Source organism: Melospiza melodia, chromosome 1, assembly GCF_035770615.1.
Source record: "Melospiza melodia melodia isolate bMelMel2 chromosome 1, bMelMel2.pri, whole genome shotgun sequence".
In the NCBI taxonomy this organism is placed as follows: domain Eukaryota; kingdom Metazoa; phylum Chordata; class Aves; order Passeriformes; family Passerellidae; genus Melospiza; species Melospiza melodia.
The window spans coordinates 166,395,582-166,422,140 of NC_086194.1; the positions used below are offsets into that span (position 1 = coordinate 166,395,582).

Below are 26,559 nucleotides of genomic sequence, written 5' to 3' on the forward strand. Positions count from 1 at the left end.
GACAAAAAACAACCTTCAACTTGACAAGAAACAGAAATGAAGAATACACCTTATAAATGTTCATTGCAGTGCCCTATAAAAAATAATCTAAATACCAGGAATGGTAAAGATTGAATTAGTTGCAGTAAGTTCACTGAAGCCCTCCACACCTGCTGACTCAAACATGGCTGAGCACAGATGGAAAAACCTCCCCAAAAAGACAGAAACCAAAAAAATCTATATAAATATGTCACTTTTTAAGTAGGTTGTTGGTTGTTTGGGGTTCTTTTGAGTGGATATCAATTGAGTCTGGTGTCCCAGACTCCAATCAATGCCACATTTAGCACACTCCTTCACTTAATGACTTTTCACTCACATTTGCAATTATAATTCTCTGGTGATATCAGCTGCCAACAATAGCTCTCTGTAACACTGCAAGGGAACAAGCAGAGAACTGCAAGCAGACATTCCAAGTCCCTTTGCTTACCTTGCTGAACAAGGGCACATTTGCACAGTCTGCTATCAGCAGGGTCCAACAACTAAGTCTGCAGCAATTACTAAATTGCTGCAGAAGCTGGTAAGGGCCAGGCCACCAAGAGATCCACAGGGAATGCTCCCATTTTAAGGATAATCCTCTGTGAATGTATTCCAATCCTTCCAAATGAGTATAGTTGCAAATATGACAAGTCCTGGCATCATCACACTGAATTTTGAAAGCAGAGTTTGCAGGCTGCTATTGCAGCCTGAGATTCTGCTGAAAGTACCGTGTCACAACCACCTATTTTCCCTGCTGCATAAAGAGAGCTCAACTGCTCCACTGCAATTAAATCCTGAGGGATATCAGCCTGAGAAGCGATCTGTACACCAGTATCAATCCTAACCTTGCTCCCAGAGCATATTCACTTTTTAAAACTACTTCAAAGAAAATAAGCCCAACCCAGCAAGCACGCAAGTCACAAACATCAGATAAGTACACAGCACTTGGGTTTACAAAACATCTTTGTTCTTATGCAGAAATTTTTGGGTTTTTTAAGAAACTCAATTACTTGTTTTGCAATAATACTCAGGAGATCCATCCTTTTAAGCATGCTCGTAATCCTGCTTCCACAGAGGAAACACAGCACGCCAGAACAGCACAGCCATGGCACCCACTTCAGAATCAACAATCTCAAAACCAAAACCATGCAGCATGAAATATTACAAAACTCCTTTCAACTACTTTAATACTGATTATCTCTACTTAAAATGCAGATTTCACCAAGTCTGTCTCAGAAAATAATTTTCAGGATTTACTGACAGTAATTGGAACCAGACACAGTGTGCTGGCCAAGCAGCTCATTTTGAAAACATCAACTCCATATTATAGAATCAATCTTACATCAGATCTGACAAATAGACTTGGAAAATTACTGCTTTCAGAGCCTCTCAAACACCAACTCCCCCAGAATCAAGCCACCTCCTCCATTAATTTATAACAAACAAGGATTAAAATAGACTTTCCTAGTTTGTAAATTTTCTGGGAGTATAACTGATAAATTTGAGTTATGTTTCTCTACTTGGAACAACATAAGAGTTGAAATTTAGTTACTGGACTAATACAATACAAGGCATAAAACTTTTTGAAGACAGAAGTAACTTTTAGTAGGAATTTATTTTTCCTAAATAATGAAAATATTTTTTGATTTTCATACTGACTGTTAAAAATTTTGCTTACCACCCACTAAATTAGTTGGGGTTTTTTTCTGTATTCTATGCAGCATTGTGTCAAGATTCATCAAATCATAGAATACCCTGATTTGGAAGGGACCCATCAGGATCATGAAGTCCAATATCTGGCCCTGCACAGGACACCCATGAATCACACCATGTGTCTGTGAGTGCTGTCCCCTACTTAAACATCATGGCATCCACAGGAGGTTCCCAATATCCTTATGCCTGAGAACTCGAAAGTACAGAGTCCCATCAGCTTCTGGAAGGAACATGGAAAAAGTCTGGATGAAATTAATTTTGATAATCTTAAGGAGTTAACAAATATTTATCAAAGGCAGAGCACAGCCAACTCCTGGGGGGCTCTGAAAGTTGAATGGCCCAGAGAACATTCTTTGATTTCAGGACAGGTCTCTCACCACAGACTCAGCTGGAAGCTGAGGTGCCCAGAGCTCCATGAAGAGAAGGGAAGCTGGCCTGGAAAACTGGCCAGATCTCTGGATCACCCAGCTGCATCTTGGCCAGGCTGGACTCCAGGGGCCACCCCAGAGCCCCAGACACTCCCCAGCACCCAGGAAGAGCACACCCTCAGCAAACTGGCAGGGGATCAGAAAGTGGAGGGGAGAGGGGAAGAGAGGGCTCCCACAGGGAATGGCAGCAGTGCCACAAGCATAAACATACACAGATAAACACAAGGATGGGGCCAAACCAAACCTCATCAGGCCCAGGGCAGGAAAGCAAAGCTGTGCCCACAGCCCCAGCACAGGCTGGGGAGAGCTGGCACAGCACCGGCCCTGCAGGAAAGGGCCCAGGCACTGGGGCAGACACCAGAGGGGACAGGAGACAGAGGGAAAAGAGTGATCCCTGCCTGGCTGGACCCTGGCAAGGCCACTCTGCACACATCTGGGGCCCAGGTGGGGGACCCTACTCCAGCAGGAGCCTGAGGGACCAAGGACCTCAGGGACATCATCCACAGGGAGAGGCAGAGGGAGTCAGGCCCTGTTTTCTCTGGCACACAGAAGGCTGGGACCATCTGAGAGCTGCCTACAGCTACACCAAGATGGGAGCTGTAAACACAGTGCAGACACTCTAAGCCCTGGCAGACAGGATAAGGAAGAGCAATGGCCACAGAGGTTGGACATAATGACAATCTTTTTCACTAGGAGAGTGGTGAAGAGCAGGCACAGGTTTCACATGGAGGCCATGGGTTTGTTGTTCTTGGGGGTTTTCAGAGCTTCAGGGGTCAAAGCCATGACTTAACCCATCCAGTGCTACTTCTAGCCCTGCCTTGAATGAGTGGCTGGACCAGAGACCCTCAGAAGGCTCTTCTGACCATTACACCTGCAACTCCATAATCTCATTAATTCCTGTGATATGGTTCCAGCAACTACAGCCTTGTTTATATAATTGTCCTCAGACATAATGAAGTCAATATTGGACATATAACTATCCATAGATTACATCAGTACAGTCTTTTCTATAAATAACCAGGTGTTATCAATAGATTCCACTGCCAGCAAGGTCCAACAGTTCTGAAATCACAAATATTTGATGCTAACACTACTTTTATCCGCTGATGCCAAATATTTTTTCAAAATAAATTACAGAGAATATAGAAGTTGCATACCTAAACCTACTGTATTTAAATATGCTGCCAAACACTATCCCATGGTCACTTCTGCAGATGACTCAATGTTCTTCCAGAAAAAGAATGCTTCAAGATTCTAATTTTATGCCAGTATACTAAAGAACAAGCTACATGAAAAATATTTTTACTTAGCTTGCAGGCAGGGACTTCCTCAAATTTGAAAAAGGCAGCAGGATGTTTCCTACAATGCACTATTTTGAACATGAAAACTTTAAAATGTTACACTGAAGCAGTACACGGGGATGCCTTACATTTAAGGACTGACTACTGATTTTCAGTTTCTATTTTTTTTCCCAGCAAATCTCATTTTTGTTTCTTCCAGGTACTGAATTAATCTTTTCAAACCATCATAAACTAAATACTGAAGATGGACAGTATGACCCAAACTATTTCTCAGTCACCCTAAAAGTACAGGGCTTTTGCAATAATCATAATTAAACCATTTTCAGTAAACAATCAGTTTAGAAGTAACTCAGGAGTAGAAGGACTGGTTCCTACAACTCATTCCCACAACAGTGCAGTTTAAGCAACAATTCAATGCAACCAACAAAATAGCTTGGTGAAGGGGAAACCTAGATCATTATCTAATACTAAAATCTGGGGGTTTGGGTACTTCTGGTGCAGCAAACCTGAAATTCCTATGCTGTCACCAAGTTTCAAACGAAGAATGAGAGCTACTCAATTTTATCAAGATTAGTAGCTAAAACAAACTCTATTCTTGGGTTGACTGATGCTTTTCATACTTTTGGTTAACTAACTAAAGCTGTCCTCTTAAAAAAACACAAACCCCAACCCTCTGCCCACATTCGTGGGTAGTGTGCAACGGGAGGAGATCTGTGAAACCACAGTTTGTGCTGAACACAATATTTAAACTACACCTACCACAGGGTATCTCATTTCAGAACAGGCTCTAATCCTGCCTAAGGTCTAAATGTCCATAAGCCAAACCTATCAGTGAAGTCTGGAAGCACATGCTTTAATTCTGATTCTTCCAAAACAGGACTTGAATGTTCAGCAGGATCAGCAGCAAAGAATGCCAGTACCCAGCCTACAGTGACAGGCATTCTGGGGATAACAACATACAGTTGTTCTCAAGTTAATATTGAATTTTAATCTTAATTTTTAATCTTAATTTTTATTAGCTCTGCAAAATACAGAGTGATACAAGAATATAACAACTACGTGCAGCTGAATTTTGTGTCGTACCTCAAATGGAAAACAACTGTGCAATAAGAACATCATTTAATGCAACTCAGTATTGCTTTATAATTATCTTAATGAGGGAGGCTGTTGCACAATGACTGTTCCAAAAGCATGCAAAGAATACTCACACCACAGAGGCTGACTACTGGTACACTTTCAGGATGGTTTAAATTGAACAAAAGCACTGTGACAGAAGGGTAGTCATGTTCTCTGTCTTCCAGCCGAGGGATTCCTACTTCCTCTACTGCTCCAGGAATTTTTGGACTTCATGATGCAATTTACTTGGACAACCACTATATTAGCTGCAAAATTATCCTGGGGGAAAAAAATAGAGGAAAAAAGATGAGTTTTCTGCAAGAGAAGGCAGATGATTCCAATCACTGGAGAGCAGTTCAATCAGGAAGGTACTGCATGGGCCAGGACTGCCTGTGTTGGTGGTGATGCAGTCCTAAACCAAGATAGGTGAAAATGTTTAACCATAGCAGAACCTTTCCTTCCCCTGGCTCCCTAAAAATACAGAAATACCTAAGACATTTGGTATCAACATTTTCAGCGGGGAACAGTAAAATAACAAGATGTAGATCTCAGAGAAAGAGTAAACAACAAATTAATTTGGCAAAACCACACTTCCTTACATGTAGCATTAACTTTGCAACCATTTAGATGCAGCTTCAATACTTCCCTGCCTTGCAAGGGGAACCTGACACTTGGGAAAAAAAAAAACAAACAAACAACAAATCAGCAGAGGAACATCAAGTTGCTTTTCAGTCTCCGCATTGAAGCTCACCCCCACTGCAAGTCTGAACACTGTCCTTCAGCCTCTTTTGTTAACACTGCACATTAACATGGAGCTCTTCCCACAGGCTTCTGTGCCAAACACAGTCAGCAGACTCCACCTCCATGGAAATCAGCTGAGCAATTCCACAGCAATCACTTTCCCTAAATGCTGGAAGGAGTCCCAAGTCTGTTTTCTGTTCCCAAAGCTCCACTTGCCAGTACTTGGTACAGTGCAGGCTAGTCCTGAAAGCACCCAGCCCTTGGGGAGGCCAAGGGAAACCAAAGGAACACAAGAATACACAAAAACCTTTCTGAGTAACCAGAAGCATCTTAAAGCACCTCAGGCAAAAATTCCCTTGAAGACTTTGCTGGTATAACATGTTGCTGAATATTAATATTCCTGAAAAATATCTGTGAAAACCTCCAGCCAAGGATGTGGTTCTGTCCTCCTTCACTGACTGGAAATGACACACAGGCTGCTGACACATGAGCATCACTTACTTCATCAGGTCAAGGGTACAGCTCTGCAGAATTAGCATGAGTGATGCAAGCCAAGCCCAAGAGTAGAGCTCCCACACAAAAATGTCATTAAATCTGGAGTTTCTGCACTACAGATTTTATTTTCCATATAAGAGCCTGAAATAAGGCTCATTAAAGTCAGGCATCAAGCATAATAAATCAGCTAAAGAAATTAATTAAAGCTGCCCACTTCATTTCACCATATTTGCATATATAATGTTTACAAAAATAGAAAAATAAGCAAACATATGGCTCCTCATAGGAATCCTGCCATACTCAGTTCATGAACCAGACTTGTTCCCTGAAAAAGGTTTGAAGTGCAAGGATGCAAGTCCTTAAGACTTATTTCACCTGTTGAAAGAGCTAAGACCATATTAGCTCAACAGAAATGCTGTAAAAACATCAAAAAATTCCTCTCAGCAATCAATTCCATTAAAAAAAAGACAATTTCATGTGCAGTTTGTAATCTTTCAAAGTGAAACATTCAAATATAGCTGGTGCTAGAGCAGAAAGCATCAGCAGTAGCAGTTCTAGAACAAGTAGGTTTTGTGAAAATTGCTAAAAGTTGACCTGTACAATGAGACCTACAAATGCACACTTAAGGAAATGCTGCAAACACAGACTTTCAGTCATTTGTATATAATAAACTCAAGCACTAAAACTCACCACTCTTGCACAAAGCCACAGTCAGCTGCCTTAGGCTCCACTTAAATGCAGGAAACAGAGAATCAGAGTTGGCAAAATCTGTCGAGCTCTGTACACAAGTGAAAGCTAATATTTATTCTTGCAAATACCAACTTAACTAAAATACTACTTAAAAGTACAACACCTCAAACTAATTATATTTACAAACTTAAACCAGTAGCTTGAAAGACAGGAAACACTAGAGAGTTATCAACAGCCTGAACACCACAGTGCTTCAGCCTCCAATGACCTGCAAGTCCCATCTGTGCAAAGATTAACCAGACAGCTAAAATAACTTGATTCTACAGAGGGAGAATAAATGACTGAAGCAAACAGCCACATAGTTCAAACTACCAGCAGATTATAAACTGCCTAAACTATTAAGAAATAGATTTGTAGTGTACCAGTAAACTGACAGAAAACTAGTAGTCACCTCATTTAAAGCAGGCAACTTAAGAAAACATTTCCCCTTTTCCCACCACCCCCCCTAAAATAAATTAATGATTAAGAGTCTGAAAATTGCAGCAGAGGTTTGGTTTTACTAGGGTGTCTGATACTCTCAGGAGACATTTACAAGTAGTATTACACATTACAGCAATTCAAGCTGTGCAAATAAAGGTCTTGTTCCTTAATTTCTGCATAAGCAAGAAGTCAGGTACCATTAACTACAACAAGAAGGAACTTCACACTGAAGTTCATGTTGTGTAAGAAAGAGCAACAAACAAACCAAACTTCTCCCTGATCTTGCAATAGGCAACTTCACATTAACATACAGAATCACAGCTTCCTCAGTCTGTTAGAACCAAGGAATGTTTAAGTACACAGATTCATTATACTTAGATGGGATTTTACTGCTTCTAGTTAATATTTGGCATAACCTGACTCTTAACTGAAACATCAGCTTAGCAGATTCTGATCTAACTGGTGTGTTTATCAAGACAAGTAATTCAGTCATCATATTCAAAGCAAAAAACTCATAATAAAATTTTAATTAGGTTTCTGAACTTAAAGCAGTCATGCAAGCTGAAATCAAATGAAGAATGCAAGACCAAACAATCCTGCCTAATCATATAATATCTGAGGATATAAACTACTACATTTATTTTGTAATTAAAAATATTAAATCATTAGATCAGATGTGGAAACTCTTTTTTCAAGTCAGAGTAATCAAAAAAAGAAAGGAACTCAAAATTAACAGATGAGTAGTTTAAGAAAATATCACAATTTCCTTGTAAAAGAAGAATCTGTACTGTATCACAGCTGAGTCAAGTTTCAACACTGCAAATTCTGTCCAGCTAAAGATATGCACACCAATCTTCACAAAGCCCTAGAAGTCACCTTCACCTTCCTTACCATTTCCTTGAAATACTCCCTTGATATATTCAGAACAGATGAGGGCCAGGTTGCAGAAAAACTGTCTGCCCTGAAACCAGAACATTCCCAATGTTCCAGTGACCTGAAAGTACCTGATCCTGTGAGCAGACAGCTTGGTTATCCCACTGCAAAGGGCTCTGTGAAATTTGTCCTTGACCTACAGGGAGATCCAAGGGTTATGCTCACAGAACCACTGCCAAGAACAACATTCCTGAACACTGCCTTTGTTGTACTGGGATAAAGTATACACCTGTCAAACTAATATTAAAAATTAGTTAGCTGTAGTATTTCTTATCTTAACCTAATTTGATAGGAAAAAATGTGTTTACTTAGTCTTCTACAAGTGAGTGGAATATTGATTGCTTTCAAGTTAAAGTTTTACTGGGTAAGTTTACTGAACAATAATTTAAGATAAGCAGAACTCCTAAAGAAGCAGACTAGGGAGAAGATGAGAAAGAATATTTATTTACAAGCATAATCTGTATATAATCAGATAATTTAGTTAAAGTTTATCAGCAGGGCTAAAAATGTATCACATGAGATCTCTATAAAATGCTCAAGATACTCCCAGAAAACATGGAGTTAACAAAACACACTACACTAATCATATGAGCATGTTGCAAGCATGTTCATTAAAGTACTGATGCATATCAAATATGGACCAACCAGCCAGCAAAATGAATACAGATAGAATGGAAAAGCAACTCTTTCAACACAAAGGTGACATCTCCAGCCAGAGCCTGAGTGAGGATGAGGCAAAAGGAAGGAAGATGTGATGGAAAACTCAGCAATTTTAACTTTAAGTACTCAAAGTTCACACTACTGTCTTGTCAGGCCCAACAGCACAGACAAGCTGAAATCAAATGAAGAATGCTTTGGAACTCTAGGTAAGAACACCCAGCTGTGTCACCATGTGTTAAATCAGAACACAATTTTCTGTCTGTTCTGCTTTTACCCTTTTGTTTCCCATTTCAATCTTATTTAACAAGTCTGCCTTCTGTTTCACTATTTTGTTTGCCTGGTACTGAGGACACAGGGAAAGGAGACAGTTTGGTGAAGGCTAAAAACCTGCTCTGTGCCAGCAGCCCCAAGAAGTACCCTGAGAGAGGTGCTTTGGAAGCTCATGTGCTGAGGAACATTTTCTGCCAAGCTGCAGAGAGTCAGCAGGGCATCCTCTGCTGCCAAAAAGCACTTTCCAGAAGCTACAAATCTGAGCCTTTTCTGGAATTATCAACAGTACACAAGAGTACAGCTCCCCACTCACCCAAACCTGCAAACTCACACTGTGATCTCTGCGTGTGAGAGCCCCCATGGAAGTCAGAGCAGGCCACACGGAGCAGAGGGGACAACACAGAGGCACCAGCTCAGCCCCCAGAACACTGGAAACACTCTGAACATCTGCAGAATGACAGCCCTGCGTTTGGCTGAACCCTGCTGGAGCTGCAGAGAGAACAATGAAGTGCATGAATAAAGCCTCTGAGGCTCAGCTGGCAGTTTGATTTATTACACTCACGTTAAGCCTCCAATGTTCATTCTCTGCATAGCTCGGATACTGCAAAGGATTTGGTTTGGACTAACTTACTTTATTTCTCTATTCTTTACATAAAATGTCCATGTTCTTACAAATTTCACTAATACCACTTTGATATCTAACATGTTGATTCAGTGTGAAACATCAGAATTAAACAGCCTTTTAGCTTCCTCATTCCCACAGGATTCCTCATGCCCTCAGACAAGAAACAATCTTATCTAGGGCACTTCTTGTGAATATTTTAATCATTTTCCCTTTATCTTTCTAACCTTCACTTCTGCAAAAAATACAGACCACATTTGCTCTACCTTCTTGTGCTGTTAAACTCTTTACTGCTGTTGCTCAGACTGAGGCATGCTAGGACAGTGTATAAGGAACAAACTGTTATTACTAAAGGATAACTGCAGGCATGCAAAATTATCTGAACTAAATAAATTTTAAACTGAAAGGTGTGTTGTGATCCTTCCATTCAAATGCCAGCTCAGACAATGCCTCTTTTTTGAGAAGTAGGGCATTCTCCAGTTAGACCAGTTCACTACTCTTCTAGCCTATGGAACTTTCTGAGAAAGAAGAAAGCAGGAACATTTTGAAACAAATACAAACAGAACTAAGTTATTATTGATCAGCTAGATCTCTATACACTCTTTTCCATATGTATACCTTATTATTATTATAAATTGATATTATAACCTTTTTCAAGTAAGAATCAGTAAGGAAGGAGGGCTTTTTTTGTTGTATTTCTGGATTTATTTTTTTCTATAATCCTTTTCATTGCACAAGAGGTTACAGGATCAATCATTCACCAATGCAGCCATCCCTTCTGCTCTTCTTCCCATTCCACACTCCAACAGGGCATCCAACCAATAATCTGGAAAAGGCCACTGAGCCAGGCAATGAACACTCAGGCCACACAGCCACCCAAAGAGTTCTCCAATAAATTAGATAAAGTAAGTTATGTTAACAATTTATCACAAATAAGTCTTACTACCTTTCAGACCTTTTCAGAAAAAGAAACAAATCTGTCATCCCAGAAGGTCAGGCACTAAGATTTTGGATCATTTTAATATTATTCCATGTGATGCGTGCCAAAGGTAGATCTGAATAAACTTGCACATGAAGTCTATAACAAATTGAAGACATTTTTTTAATGTTTTCCAGTCCTGATAGTTCTGAAAAGCACTGACCTTTCCCTCTCCCAGAAGTTTCCCCGACTCTGGTGGGCATGCCTTCACCCTCATACATACTTCTAGCTTGAAGATTTTTACCTCTCCTGAGTATGGAACAGTGATCACAACAGAAAAAATCCCCAGCATGTCCCCAAAATGCAGCAGCATGCAACAGCACACTGCCAGTCTATTCAGCTTGTTCTCAATCTGATTATTCACGTGTTCTGTACTGACTGCCATCTGCCCACTCCTCCTCCTGTCTCTATCTGACACAGACTTTGTGCCATCTCATAAGGGGGTTTTTTGGCACTTTTCTGCACACTTCCTTCAGGACACTGCTACACAGAGGGAATAAACTTCATTGTAAGACTGACTGATAAACTTCATTGTAAGACCATTACATTTCAAATCAACTCAAATTTAGAAAAGGTTTTGCATGTAACACCTATATATTTATCTTTTGCTTTAAAACCACTTAAATATTTATATTATATGCATGCAGATAAATTATACATATTAAATATATGTATAAATATATTTACATACATATTTAAGACGGGATGGATTCAAGACAAACCCACTATTCACATTCATTTTTTTCCCCATATAAACTGCAATTTGAGCACTAATCACCAGAAGATACATACCAGAGTAAGCACACAGGTATTTTTATTTTAGACAAACAATCCACAGCTTCACAGGACCTAACAGTTGTCTCTATTAGCTCCATGGCTGTTGCAGCCAAATCTCATCATGCACTGAAAAGGACGCTGGGATTAATTACGTAGCTCCAATCTGGCCCTTTATTAGTAGCAGGAATGTTCATTCCCCAAGTTGTACATGACAGTCACTTAAAACTCCATCTGGCTTTTATGACTTAGACCAGGAACTTCCGTGCTAAGAGTTCATGAATGTATTAACTGCACTGGGGGTTTGGGATTTTTTTCCTCTCTCTTAAAGAAAGAAGCTCACAACAATCAGCTGAAGTATGAACAAACCTCCAAGTGCCTGTTAGCACTTGGAAATTTAGGAAGAAATATTCTCTGCATCTTTACACAATGCTTGTTTGAAAAATGTGGAGAAAAATAAATGCAAAAGATTCTTCTCTTTACTCTCTGCTGCTGACCTTTAGACCTGACACCCACTGCATCCGGTGGGAAACTTTTTCCAAGAGCCAGCCCTCTTATAAATATTTTAGCAGACTTAAGCATCCAGACCACATTTTATTTGCCTACATTGACTAAAAAAGCTACTGATTCATCACAACATATATGTGGACCTTTATATTTACATAAGTATCTGTCACACAATAAAATATAATTAACAGAATCCTGAATGTGTCAAGATTGAAGCTTGGGGATTTTGGAGGAGTTTGCTGATTTTTTATGACATTTATTCTTACAGCTGCTACAAGGCTCTAAAATACAACTTCATTTCTGCCTATTCTCCTGTATACGGTTTTAAAACAGATTTGCATATCCTCCATAAATAACAAAAGCACTAAGAAAAGTCCATGCATCCCTATCTTTGGTCAATAAATGTAATAGTGATAACTCCATTTCCTTCTCAAAATATAATTTCAAGTTTCTCTCTTTCTCTTTTGCCAATAAACGTCCTTAAACTTGCAAGAACAGCTTATTTAAAGGAATCTGTTTGGTGTCTAAGGACTGCACCTGTTCCTTTTTAGATAACCAGTCCCCTTGTCATGTCTTGCATTCCTCTTGTTTCTCCACTACCACGACAAACTGTTTTGTGCAGTACAGAGCAAGCCACAGGAAAGATTTCTGTGACTTCCACAGGGAACATCAGCACTCCTCTCCAGGTGCACTTCTCCTCCAGGTCAACCCTTCTTCCCTCTGTAGGTGGTTTCCTACAGAGCTATAAATTTCACAGTCTTGTAGAAGGCTGTGCCAGATTAGTACTCATAAGGAAACTTTCTAGCTGCTCCAAACAAGCCATGGAGTCAGACAAGGACAACCACGTTCACCAAGACAGGTAATCAGGAATTTGGCTCCCTCACACTGCTACAGCACTAACAAAAGAGACTGAAATATGAAACATTAGACACTGTTCAAAGAAGGTGCTCTGTTTACGTAGAACTAGATTATGCACATTGCTTTACTGCAGGATTTTATGTCAGCAGGTTTCAGTTAGATTTAGCAAGCAGGAAAAACAGAAGAAATATTTGGGTTTAGTGCTTATAATGGAGGGTTTGTTACAATTTCACCCATCAAGTGGCAGCACTTTCATTACACACGATTAAATGTTAACTGCAAGGACAAGTTTGAAGGATCAGTATCTGAAGACACAATTCCTCCCAAAGACCTTGTAACAAGAAGTGTGCAGTGACAGTGTAATAAAAGCCTTTATTTTCCAGTCTTAGCATTATCGAGGCTTCTGTTGACACTGAAGTCCTTTGGGTTTTATGGCTGTTTTATCACCAGCCATCAAAACTGCATTAGTGGCCCATCTACATATGATACAGATCAAGGCTTCAGTCCAGTAAAACCTCTGCCACATGACTTCACAGGGGTTACAGCTCTATTACCAAAAGGAGCAGGGGACAAGCTGTGTCTCACTCCAAGTTGTTCCTCTGATGTCTCCTAGGACACTGTTGTGCTCCTGGCTCATAGGAAACTTGCACGCAGACATTTGAGAGCAGCAGCAGCTCTCAAGCCCTCCCGTAAGATAACGCCAGTGAATTATCATGCATGAGAACAGCAGGACAGGATGTACAGTGTGAGCTTACATAAGACACAAGGCACTGCTGGGAACCAGCACAAGTGAACAGCATAAATGGCTCAGAAAATGCTGATGTCACTTGTGTACGTTCAGCTTGTGCTGGCCAAGTTTCTCTGAACCCAACACGGGCCTTTCTGGCTGTTTGTAAAACCTCACAGTCTGCTCTGCTACAGCCTCATCTTGAAAAGGAACTTGTTTTCAAAAACCTGTGTTCCTAATGAGAGCTTTCTTTTAGATGAGCAAGAATCTAAAGAAAAACAGAAAATGTAATGGAGAACTGGAAAAAGCGTGTAATTGTGTAAACAAACACTTGCTCCTAATACTTACTGAGAAAATAGTTCAAGCACAACTTACCCATTTTAAAACATGACCTCTGCAAAGCTACTAAGGTCAATGCGACTTACAGTAGTTACTCAGTGAGCCCTGCTTGCATAAATTGAAGATGCCTAAGGGTAGCTATGAAACCAGGTATTTGATTTTTCCAGGGCACCTACATATTAAGAATTAACAATGAATTGCCATTCTACCAGAGCAGCTTCTCAGGTTCATTAAAAAAAAAGAAAAAACACAAAACCCAAACCAAACTCAGCTGGGCTGTCCTTACCTCTTTTTCATCACAAAAGTTTTCCTACTTAATATTAATCTGATTATGGAAGTTTAATATTAAATTGAGTAGGTAAGTAAGACACTATATATCGAATTACTTTCAAAAAATCCCCAATGTATGAGGCAAGCATTGCTTCTTCCTGGTGTAACCTTATACAATGTATTAAAAAAAAATAGAAAAAAACATGACTAGTCTAGCTGCACAAATCAGTATTAAGCAAAACTGTAAAGAGAGAAAACTTTTTTCACTCAGGTCAGGATTTGCAGCAGCAACTCCCAGCTCTGTGCTTGGCTGCTTCCGTTTGTTATTGCAGTGGCTGCACTTCAGAGCAGTGTGTGAACCAGGACACTCAAGTCCTGCACTCCTGTATTTAGGTTTTTACCTATGAAATACTGGAACCATTCTGATTTTCCACAGAGAGCATCCAGTAACATGAGGGGAAAAATACTGCTCCTAAAACTAACATTGCCTTTTATTACAAGCATAATGAACTTATTGTCACTCCCTTCGTATTTCCTTTCAAAAGCACCATGTAGTTCAGAGATGTCAACTATCAGAGATAATCTGCTACATTAGAAATTCACAGGGTTTCCTTAGCAGTGGAAGAGGACACCACACAGGTTTGTTCCAAACAGAAGTGGAAAAAAAAAGCCACCCATAAAGTATTTGCAGTATGGAAAAGCAGCTCTTTGAAAGCACACACTACATCAAAATATGAAATGCAAGATGACCACAGTGCAAATCATGCAACATCACAGGTTATTAAATGTCTTTTTAAGCAAGCTCTTATTTCCATCAAAGTGTGGCTCCTACAGTTCACATCCTGGCTAGAGCCTTCCTGCTTCTGTGATAGAAATAGCATCACTATCTACCCTTTATTACTGCAGCAGATAAGCATTTCACAGTCATTAGTATGTTTATTCAGAGAACGCTTTTGGAAAGCACCGCTATTCCAATTCATAAGCAAACACAACAGGGTTGACTGGTGCAGAAAGACCGATCCAAGGTCACAGAGTAAGTCTGTGGCAAAGTAAGAAACTTCACCTGGTTTTGGCTTCCTGCAACTAATACTTTCTATTAATGAATCATTGTTGCTCTTCTAAATTATCCTTTCAGCAGGAAGAGACAACAGACTGCCTGTGGCATTCAAACTCTACATGCTAATAGCATCTCTGCTCCAGGGTTTGCTAAAAAAAAAAAAAAAATCACACCCAAGGGCCTTGTTCTGTAATGTCACAGAATCCTGCTTGTACATTGAGCTGCTGTGGGGGGAAAAAGGAATATACATATATATATATATGTGTATTATTAGATAGCTTGCCTCGCTTGTGACCCAGCTCTTTCCCTAGAGAAACAAAACCCAGTCCTTGAATAGTTTCACTCCCTCACGCCACAGACCACCGGGCAAGGGCAAAGTGCAGCGAGGAAGGGACAGACAACTGGGAGACAAGTTATGCAAAGCTGGGGGCCGGGGCGGGGAGCAGCGCTCCCTAAGGCCCAGAGGGGAAAAAAAAAAAAAAAAAAACAACAACAAAAACCAAAATCCCAACTTGTGTTAGCGGGTCACGGGGGTCACAGTGCCGGGGTCGCAGCCCCGGGGGCTCGGCGGGGGAAAGACCCGGCACGGGGGGGACACCGGGAGCGTGCGGGGCTCCCGTCCGACCCCGCAGAGCGCCGGGAGCCCGCGCCCAGCTGCCCCACCGTCGGGGCCGGCCGCGACCCCACAGCCCGGGCTCCTCCGACAGGCGCTCACCGACCCAGCCCTGGCACCCTCCTCGCCGCCTGTCCCCCGCCCCAAGCTCGGCCCCAGAGCGCCGCTCCTGCCGTACCTGTGCGGGGAGGCGGCGGGGACCGAGGGGCTGCATCGCCCGGCCGGTGGGTCCCGCGGGTCTCCCCGGAGCGGCCGTACCCGGCCGTGCCCCGCTGCCGCCACCACGGCCCCGCCGAGCTCGCTACCCTCGCCTCCCGTTTGACCTTTCCGTGTCTCCGCCGCCCGTCCCCGGCACCCTCTAACGTCACCGCCATAGCAAACAATCCCCGCCCTCCCCTGGCCCCGCCCTCCAACCCCGCGCGCGCGCGCACGCGCCGGCGGTGGGAGGGGCGGGGCCGCGCGCCCCTCGCGGCCAATGAGCGTGCGCCGGGGGCGGCCTGGCCCCGCCCCCCGAAGTCACCCGCAGGGCACAGAACCCATAATAAATACATAATATTGATATTACATATATTTATATTATATATTTGTATATATATATGTGTATGCGTATATCTGTGTGTATATATATATATGTGTGTGTGTATATATATGTGTATATATCTGTATATTCTTTCCCCCCCTCCCACAGCCTAGTGCACAAGCAGGATTCTGAGGCAGTTGCAGAGCCAAGCCCTTGGGGGTAATTTTTTTTTTTTAATTTTATTTTTTTTTTTAGCAAGCCCTGGAGCAGAGCTGCTGTCGGCTGCAGGATTTGAATGCCGGGGACACTCTGGTGTCCCTGTGGGCAGCTGTGCCCGAGGAGTGCAGGGTGTGGGAGCGTGAGCCCTCAGTCCTCATGGAGTCAGAGCTTCCCTCTCTCTGCAGGGACAGAGGGAATGCGGGGTCCGGGTCCATGGCAGGTTGGACATGAGTGCCCTGGCAGCCAGGAGGGACAGCCGTGTCCTGGGGTACCGGGGACAGCATGGCCAGCCAGGCAAGGGGATTGTCCCACTCTGCTCTGCACTAGGGCGGCCGCACCTCGAGTGCTGGGGGCAGTCCTGGATGCCACAATATAAAGCCATTAGGCCATTAGAAAGTATCCAAAGAAGCGCCATGAGGGTGGTGAAGGGTTTGGAGGAGAAGCCATACGAGATGTGGCCGAGGTTATTTGCTCTGTTCAGCCTGGAGGATGCTGAGAGGAGCCCTCATTGTGCAGCTTCCTCACAAGGAGCAGTATCAATCTCCCCTCTCAGGTGACAGTGACAGGAGCCAAGAGAATGGCCTGAAGCTCTGTCAGTGCAGCTTTAGGTTGGATATCAGGAAAAGGTTCTTCACCCAGAGGGTGGCTGGGCACTGGAACCGGCTCTCCAGGAAAGTGGTCACAGCACCAAGCCTGATAGAGCTCTAGAAGAGTTTGGACCAGGTTCCCAGGCACATGGCGTGACTCTTGGGGATTGTGCTGTGCAGGAATTGGGCTCAGTGGTCCTTGGTGTTCCCTTCCAACTCAGCATGTTCTCTTTCATTCTATCTGGTTCTGTTCTGTGATTTTAAATGCTGCCTTTTCTATGCACACGTTTACACAAACCCAGCTCGTGCCATCACAGTTTGCCTGCTCCTTTCCATCTCTAGTGTTCTTCCACATGCCATGGCACTTAAATATTCCCCAGGGATCAAGCTGCCTCTCCAGTGCCACAACTTACAGCACGTTCCCATTGTTTAGAGAACATATGGGCAATTGCTTTTTCTTTTCCCAAAATACTTGGCATAGAAATCATATATGTAATATGTATAACATATGGAAGGCTGCATATTTCAATGCCTCAGTGCACAATGTCTGCATAAATGTTTTATGTGTAAATGCTTTGCTTCAAACATTTGTCAGCTGTGAGCACGTGCAGCTTGCAACGTGTGTAAGGTCAGTGTTTGACTCTGGGTTTGTACTTTGTTTCATGAAAGGTGTGTGCATTATCAGCATGTTACATATTTCAGACTTTAAGTCAAGATAAGTAGGCAGGCATGATATTTAAATACACTATCAATTAGCAATTACACTGCCTTTCATCTGCCCGACATGCAGAACACACTGCATGCTTTATGTGTGCCACTTGCTGTCATTTTTGGAGCTGTGACAAATTTCAAATGATTTTAACCAGAATATTCATTCAGAAATATAGTCCTATATTCATCAAAAATACAAGCTGAGGTGTGTTCATCAAACCTTTCCTGAAGGTGGATAAAAGGGCATGAATAGAGTTTTCCTGCCTTTGAAATGCACAATGCCTTTCTTCCAGAGTATTAAAAAACCAGTTTAAATCCTATCACGGCATGACCAGGATCTGCCGTGTGAATTCATGCATGATGTGGGTCTTGCTCATTTAAAGGCAGAGTTTTAATAAGGAAATAATTTTAAAGAGACATTTTTAGCTATCACTGAATTTGTGACATGGCTTATTTCTTATCAGCCCAAGTAGATTCAGTGTTGTGTTACTGGCTGGTGATGCTGTGGTTGTGGGTTCCATACCTGTATGGGCCATTCACTTAAGGGCTGGGCTTAGTGATCCTTGTGGGTCTCTTACAAATCAGAATATTCTGTGATTCTGTGAAAACACTGTAACTGGCTGCTGTTCAGAGCAGATTGTTTGGGTGGAAGGCAGCTCTTGTGTGGTGAGTAGTGAGGGTGACTCCAGCCTGTCCTGGGAGGCCATATGTGCATCTGCTGGCTTTGCACAGTGGTTCTGGCAGGTGCCAGCTCTGCTGGAATTTGCCTTTTCATGGGTTCCTTTAATTCCAGCCTCCAAGCCATGAGCCTGACTGTGGCCAGCTTGCAGGGCTGTGAAGGGCATGAGTTTGGCCAGCCAGGAGCAGCCAGGAGTGACCTTATTCTAAGGTACCTTATTCTAAGAACAAGGTGTCTTGTTCTAAGACAACCATCCGGGCTGGATGTGCCTGCCAGCCAGGATAAACTGCATATCAAGACACCAGGACTTGCACCTTCATATTTTTAATGCTGAAAAAGTGCAGTGTCCATATTACCAACCCCCAAATCAGGAGGAAGACTTTGAAAAGCAAACTTTTAGGAAGGGCATAAATAAATGGGCCAGCAGGGATATGTCAGTATGACCACAGTGTTTCCTTTCTGCACATCTCCTGTTGCTCCCCAGTTTAGCAAGGAGAGCCCTTTCTTTTCTCCCCAGGGGTCAAGCAGTGTAATCAGTGTTTGTGGGAGACATAAATGCAGTCCTCAGCGTGAGTAAATTCAAACCAAATACACTGTGGCATTTTTATCCGTGAAATCTTTAAAAAAGCCAAGATAAGCCCATAATGACTAATTGGACGTGACGAAAGGAGATGGCACAACAATGTAGGTGAGGGAGGAGATGGAGAAATCAGTCCTGAGGAAAGATCTGGCACCCAAAAGGCATGAGAGAGCCAGAGCTCATCAGTTCAATTATAATCTTCCAGAAAGGGAGGGGGCAAAAAACCACAACCCACCACCATCTCTCATTCTTGCACAGAAAATGCCAGGCTCCTGCCCCTGATTTCCATGAGAAAGGCCACTTCTGGCATTGACATTCTGCTGCTTCAAGTCCCTGCCACAGAGCTCCTCCTCAATGCAAGGCTGAAAGAGGAGGGGAGGAATGAACTCTGCTTTCCAAAAGGGCAGGAGCTGCCAAAGGGGCCCATGGAAAGCCAATTGTGCAATGAGGGAAAACAGGGAGGGAGGATCCCTGCTCACAGACACAGTGAAACGCCTGTCGAAAAGAAGTGGGAGAAGGGCTAAGAGGCATTTTGGTGCATTTGTACAGATGTCGAGTGAGGGCTGGTGTAAAGCAAAGCTGTTGATGAGGACAGGGATGTGGGGTTGATTTTGAATGCTGAGGTTGTTGCACTCAGGCCTTCCCTTCATATGCATAGCATCCATAAGTGCTGCTGATTTCAAATCCTGGCTCTCATGGAGGTTTTTAAGCACTTCTCATTCGTAGATCCTGGAGTGCTTTACAAAGACAGAGCTATAAATAAGATGGATGGGAAAATGAGGAATTGAGAGGGGCTTTTAAAGGGCAATGGATTGTTTCTTCAAGAGTTTCTGTGGATAAGAACTAGATAAGGACTGTCATTTTAGTGAATATAAAATATTTTGCAATGGCTCACCATGTCAAATTATTTGTGCATGGATATTTATGTTACTAAGGAGAAGTTTTGTCATCCTGTGTCCAAATTGTCTCTAGCTAAGCTTTTGGAAAGTACAAAAAGAAAAGCACCTAATATTAGTTTTTAACACAGTGCATGGATGTTTTAGGCACTTTTAAACTGAACAGATGAAAACCTTTTATTCCTAAATACCAGAAATCCAGTGATATTTATGTAACTATGTAATTTGACCTGTCTGTTTTACATGTTCCCAAATGTTTATTATAGGCAGCTCTCAAATTAAGTGGGATGGAACATTTGATGCTCTCTTCCCTGCTCTCAAAGGCAGTGCAGAGCCCCTACCGTGTGAGTGACACTGCTGTTAAAGGGATAGCATTTGGATTTTATCACAAGGTATGCAGAAAGGGAAAGGAGAGCATCCTGGTCCTGATTCCAGCTCCATGCTCCAAGCAGCCATTTAATTTCTACCTTCTTTGTCTTTCCCCTCCACAGAGCCAGGTACAATAGTTCCTTATTCTCCGAAGTTGCACAAAGCTTAATTAACCTTGAGAAAAGGAAGGGGTAAATTGCTAACAACAACAGGGAGAGAGTGGGGAAAGCCCCAGCCCTGTGAGTATCTCTGTGTTGATACTCACCTGTGTGGGACCATTTTTACCAGTGATCTTCCACTGCACCACAAACTTGGCAATTCTGGGAAAGCCTGAAACACTTTCAGTGCATTTGAAATAACATTATTATGTAACCAGGAGGCAGCCACAGACTGATGGCTCAGCAATGTTTTATGCAGCAATCCTTTCACCCAAGGGTGACCTTGTAAAACTGAATAATCAAAGTCATATTCTCCTCACACTTGTACCTGTACTGCCACTATTTACATTGCAATGGCACACGAAGGCCCCACTGTACAAGGCACAGCAAACCTGTTGCCATTTGGTAGAGACTGGAAGTGGGAGGGAAGGCAGAAACAGAGCAAAGTATTTGTCTCAAGGTATTATATCAGAAAAGGAGCTCTTGCAGGAGAAAAGAGCCGGTCCCCCAAGTGCTACCATGAACATAAGCTTTTAGGGATAAAAGGACATATTTGCTTCTGGGAATATAAATATAAAATGCTGGAAGATCACAATGTCTGCAGCAGCATTTGTTCTTTGTTTATTCTTCTGTAGAAGTGCTTGTTTAGTAATTTGGGGGTTTGGCTTTTTTCCTTAGATACTTTAATATTTAGGCAATTATTAAATTACAATTGAATTATCAATGCCCTTATGAGAAGCGTGATATTATCTGAAGTACATTATTATTTTCCTAACAAAAGGCCCAAAAGATCAACACTTTTATTTCAGATTTTTTTTTTTGGTTGGAAAGGTTAATTGTTCCTGAAGTGATGTTGCTTTTGTAGTGCTCTTTTATAGGGCATGAAACACTCCCCACTTTCTACCCAGTGCATTTCTCTGTCACTATCAGCTCTGCTTTGGTTTGATCTAACCAGATGGTATCTCACAAGATGCTAGACATGAATATTTCATATGGTTTAGAAACTATTTTTCCTCACTCTTTAGTGGTAAAATGTGTTGATTTAAGACTTTTCACAACTTGAGATACTTTCTGGCCTGGCGCCACAACTCAGGCCAAAGACAGCTGAGCATTGTTGTCATCTCACAATGTGGGAAGCAGAGGATGTTTTGGACTGCTGGAAAAATTGAGCTGAAATTTTCCATTAAAAGAAAAAGAAAGCATTGTTCAGGGAGCAATCTTCCAGTCGAGCTGTACTTAAGTTACATTTTTTGGACATAAGTGGAAAGTCAGAGGGATTAGATCAATGCAATTTTTGGTCCATTGAATCAGCAGCCAAGTTAATTTCAAATCTCTGAGCCAGCAAACACTTTGCTTTCATTCAAGGTTGGTTTTATTTCAGTTTAGGCCATTTCTAACACTGCTTTCTTGTTTACAGTATCAAAGTCTTCAGCCACTGTATCCTGTGATATAACTCAATTAACAGTCACCTGCCTTTCCCTCAGACTTTGCTTTTGCTTCTCTTTGGAGATTTGAGTGTTTCCTTTTGATTTAGGTCTGTGTTGGTTTTAGTGGATAATCAATATCAAGTTGCAAGTGCTGCACTGAAGCTCTGGAGCTTGCAAAACCAGTTTTTTTGGTTTCTTCAGTTGCCCATGAAAATTTTTATTTTGGCTTTTCAGCCACAATCCAGCTCCTGATTAAGACACACACAGCTTTATTCACTAGCCTGCCCGTAAAACTTATGTTTCATTTAAGATGTCCTAGACAACCACAGCTCCTGCTTCACACGGTCACAAGTCCACTGTGGGTCCTGTGCAATTTCTGACAGTCCTATAAATTCATCTGAGATACCCTGGGGCATCTCCAGTGACTCTTGGCACGTGCATTTCAATTGGTTAAATGTAACTGGGCTGTGTGCAGGCATTTCCCTCTGAGCTGGGTGTCTGCATTCCCAGCAGAGCCAGCAGAGACCCAGCCAGCAGAGCCTGGAGAGCATCCAGCTGACCAGGCCTTAAGTGTCCATGCTGGGGTATGGGATCATCATGCTCTTCTGGTGGACATTCAGCTGACATGTTTTCTTGAGCAGAGTGTGTTTTGCTCTTTTGTTTACTCTGAAATCTTATTTAAAGAGTCTCTGCACACCAGAGGAGGAGCTACATAGGAGGAGCTAAGTAGCAAAGGATTGAGGATCTAGGACTTCCTTTTCAGCTAGAAGGCTGCCACCTAAAAAAGGCAGGCAAATTCCCAAGCAAAATCCTCCTTAGCCCAGCTGTGGTGCTTCTCTGTTCCCCAAAACAAGCCTTGCAGTCTTCTGGAGTAGGGGATGGTCCATTCATAGAATTGAGCAGTTGTAGTCCCTCAAGTCACACTTTATGTCAGGGTACATCTGCTCTGGTTTAATTTCTGTCCTGCATCATGTGATACTCCTGTTAGGCACACTCTCCCCATGGAATCTGTGAGGTGCAGATTCCCATGTGTTATCAGCTGGAAGTAAGAAGTATCAAATATCAGCCCCTCTTCAGGAAGATGTGGGAGACAAGCAGTGACAACGGTGGAAGAAGAGCTGGGAATTGAAATCAGAGATCCAGGATGATAGAGAAGATTGAGCAGATGTAGCACAGGGCAGAAGAAAATAGGTAAGAAGGACAAATCAGATGGATTGGAGAGCATGGAGATAAAGGAGAAGAGGGACTAGCATGCTACTTGAGAGGCAGTATCAGACAATGCTGGAAAAAGCAGAAGATAAAGAGTAGAAGAAGGCGTTGGTCCTTTGGCTGATCTACGGTATCGCCCCAGGACACCAGCGGGACAAAGTGTTGAGATTAACAAGAAATCTGTGAAAGCAAAGGAAAACATTTAGGCTGTGTTTAACAAAGCAGTTTAAAGAACAGTGTAATTCTGCCCTGATGGCAGAACAGCATGGGGGTCACAGCATCTCTGCCCTCTGACACACCAGAGGCAGAACAACTCTGAGGCAGCGAGTCCCACTGTCTGCTATTACAAACAGACTCATGAGCAGATCCAAACCTGCTCATGAGGTTTGGATCTGGTCAAATTTTGTCACAAAAGTAGTTTGGATGCCCCCCCATTCACACTGCAGCAATTAGACCTCCCTGTTCAATTCGTTACAAATCTGCACTATTTTTTTTCTGAGACAATTTATATCACCTGTTTCTGCACCAGAATTGGCTTTTCACTTAAATAGTTTTCCCCAGTGTTTCCCTCCTTGTTGTATTTTTAGAAAGCAGTCATGTTCCCTTGCAGCCACTCTTCTGCCAGACTAAACAAGGCTTCTTATGAAACAGGACATTATAAAATGGGCCCTCCATTCCCATGGTCCTACAAAAAGCCCTTCCTTTCACCTAGTCCACACTGAACCTGTCTTTTCTGAACCCATTCAGTCAGATGTGGGCACAGTTTTTCAGAGAGGCTGAGGGACAGAGAAGTGTTTGCTTGTGACCACAGCTGCTCTCCAGAGGTTTCAGAGTCCTGCTTGCAGCCTCTCCAGTCATTCCACACATACAGGATCCATAGCATGTCCCATCATGGTCCCTTACAGGCCAGTTCTGCCCCTCCCAGTGGAGTACTGGAGGGGCTGTGGGCTTCCAGACTTGGCCATTTCCCTCAACAGGGCAGGACCATGCAGATCCTCTGGCTGGAGTTAACTTGCCTCCAGGAAGGCTGTGATTCCCCTTTCTCCTCGTTCCCACGAGTGTGGAAACCCTTTGCCTGAGGTGAGTTAGATTCATACCTGTATGTGAGATGGCAGCTCTCATCTTCTGCTTAGATTTGGATCCTCTGCCTGTGTCCAAGCCTAAAAGCTGGCAATATGTGGGGAAGAGTTTCTGCCTCACAGCACTTAAGCAGGGAGGGATCTCAGTCCCATCAGCCCTCCAGCAAGTGCAGGAACACAGCAATTGTTGACCAGTCACACTTTTCCTGCAAGGAGCATTGCTGGCTATGCTTCCCTTGAAAAGACAGCACAACACTTTTTATTTTTTTTTTCTAAAAATCAGAACAAAGTAAAATAAATGTTGAAAATAAAGGAAGTGTTACCCCCCAAGGTCATCTATCTTTATGATCTCACCAACTTTCTTTATACCACCTTTATCTTTATTGTTTTTCCTCAGGAGGATTTAACCTTCAGACTCCTTATTCTAAGCATGGGAGTTCTTTTGCAGTGGCTGCAAATATTCTTCCTGAGTTATATTACTTTTCTTACTTTTCAAAACTAGTCCGCCACGTTTTTGTTTTACAGCTGTTATAATCACAGTCACTGAAGTGCTGGTCAGAAGAGACTTCTGAAGGTCTCTTGTCCAACCACTCACTCAAAGCAGGTATTGTACCAGCACCTGCTGGGATAAGCCATGGCTTTGACCTTTAAAAATCCCCAGGAACAGCAGATCCACAACCTCTCTGTGGAAACCCATACCTGGACTTCATCACCCTCCAAATGAAAAAAAAAAATTGTCATTTTGTCCAGCCTGAAGTTTCCATGGTGCCTTTTCTGGCCATTGCTCTTCTTTTTATCCTGTCTGCCAGGGCTGAGAGCATTTGTCCACACTGTCTTTACAGCTCTCATCTTGCTGTAGCTAAAGACAGCTCTCAGATGGTCCCAGACTTTGCTCTGCCAGAGAAAACAGGTCCAGAGGGTTGTCCTGGGTGTAAATGGGGGTTATGGTCACAGAATCGTAGCATATCTCAAGCTGAAAAGGCCCCACAAGGATCTTGGAGTCCAGCTCCCTGCTCCTTGCAGGACATGCTACCACAGAACCTGATGAGCATCATCTGGACACCCTGCTTGGGCAAGAGGCTCAGATGTGCCTGTGTGGGGCCATTGGAGCCAGCTGGGATCAGTTGTGTCCCACATGGGGAGCTCTGGCCCCTCCACCCTGCAGCCCCATGGCCTGCCCCTGGCTGTGGCCAAACCCTGCCAAAGCACCAGGCTGACCAGGCCAGCTCCCATTGGAGTTGCTCCTTGGCTCATTGCTGAGGCTGCTGGAGCAGGATCCTGAGAAGCTTTCATGGATTCTCATGAGTGGAGGGCATATGGAGGTAAACTTCCTTGCAAAAACTTTACTGCTGAAGTCTCTCACCCAGAACATCCAATTTTCTGTACTTTAGAAATTGATTGTTCTAATTTGTCTTCTAATAAAACAAAACCTTCATCATCAACTCTCTTTTAGTGGTTTGGTTTGCTCACCCTGAGCACCATTCACAAGTGGGTCAGCACTATGGCTTTGGCTCTGCTCTGGTGCCACCACAGCCTGTCAAACCTGACATCACATCTGACCCTTGTCACACCTTGGCTGTCCTACCAGAAGGACTTTGCTGGAGATCATTATAGTCTCTGCTCACTTCTGAGTGCCCTCCACAATAGAGGGTAATCCATCTCACTGAAAACTGTGGGGAAAAAAACTTCTTTCTTGCTTCAGTCCGTAATTAGATTATCTTTAGTTATTACTCCACTCTCTCTGCTGGATAGATCTGCTTTTACCCTTTTCTCTTTTTAATTATATGGCTAGAAATATTTTATTGTGATATATATTTTGTCTTACTGTGTTAACTATTCTCTATGTTTCCCTGGACCAGAACAACATCTGTGTACACCACAGAAGCCCCAGTTCCCATCAGGTTTTGATGAATGGACTTCCACCAACCTTCAGTGTTCCTTGCAGAACACCATGCACCGCTATTACCTAAAAATTAATTGGAAATATTATTGGAAACCTTGCTTAATGTAGCTCCAGAGACTGGCTGGGAATTAATGGCTATGGCAAGCTCTACCCCATCCAAAATTTCTTCTGAAAAACCTCAAATGCTGAGGACAAACTGGATGAAGACCAGAGAGAGTGATTCAGCCCCAGCAAGAGAGATGAAGTCCTGAAGGGTGATGACTTCTCTTTTATGGTGTCAGACACCTGCTGATGGGGATGTTCTAAATAGACAGAAATTTTTGGCATCAGCCATTTTGCCAAAATCCCTTTCTTCTGGAAAAAGTGGATCATATTCCTTAATATATCTACATATATCCTAATATATCTAATTTTTTCAAATATCTGAAAATATTCTGAAAATTGGGTTCTTTTTCTACAGTGATCAGTGAGACAAAATTTAAAAAATAAACAAAATTGGAAAATTCCACAAAATAAGCATCAGTGGGGCCGTTATCTTGCTCTGGACTGACTGACATAGCTGGCTATAGCTGTATTTTTAAATTTCTACCATTCAAAACAGGATGGGCTCATGCAGACTGCACCAGCTCTTGGG

At 42.6% G+C, this 26,559-nt stretch overlaps 1 protein-coding gene across 1 annotated transcript in view; it reads right to left on the bottom strand.

Moving 5' to 3' along the window:
- ZFAT (zinc finger and AT-hook domain containing) overlaps positions 1-15,834 on the bottom strand; it is a 116,330-nt gene extending 100,496 nt beyond the window's left edge. Inside the window, exons 1-2 of the mRNA XM_063174518.1 lie at positions 15,767-15,834; positions 4,666-4,852 (exon numbers count right to left, since the gene is read on the bottom strand). The gene's annotated coding sequence lies outside the window, so the exon portion shown is untranslated. The remainder of the gene's footprint in view (positions 1-4,665; positions 4,853-15,766) is intronic.
- Between the last annotated feature and the right edge of the window lie 10,725 nt (positions 15,835-26,559).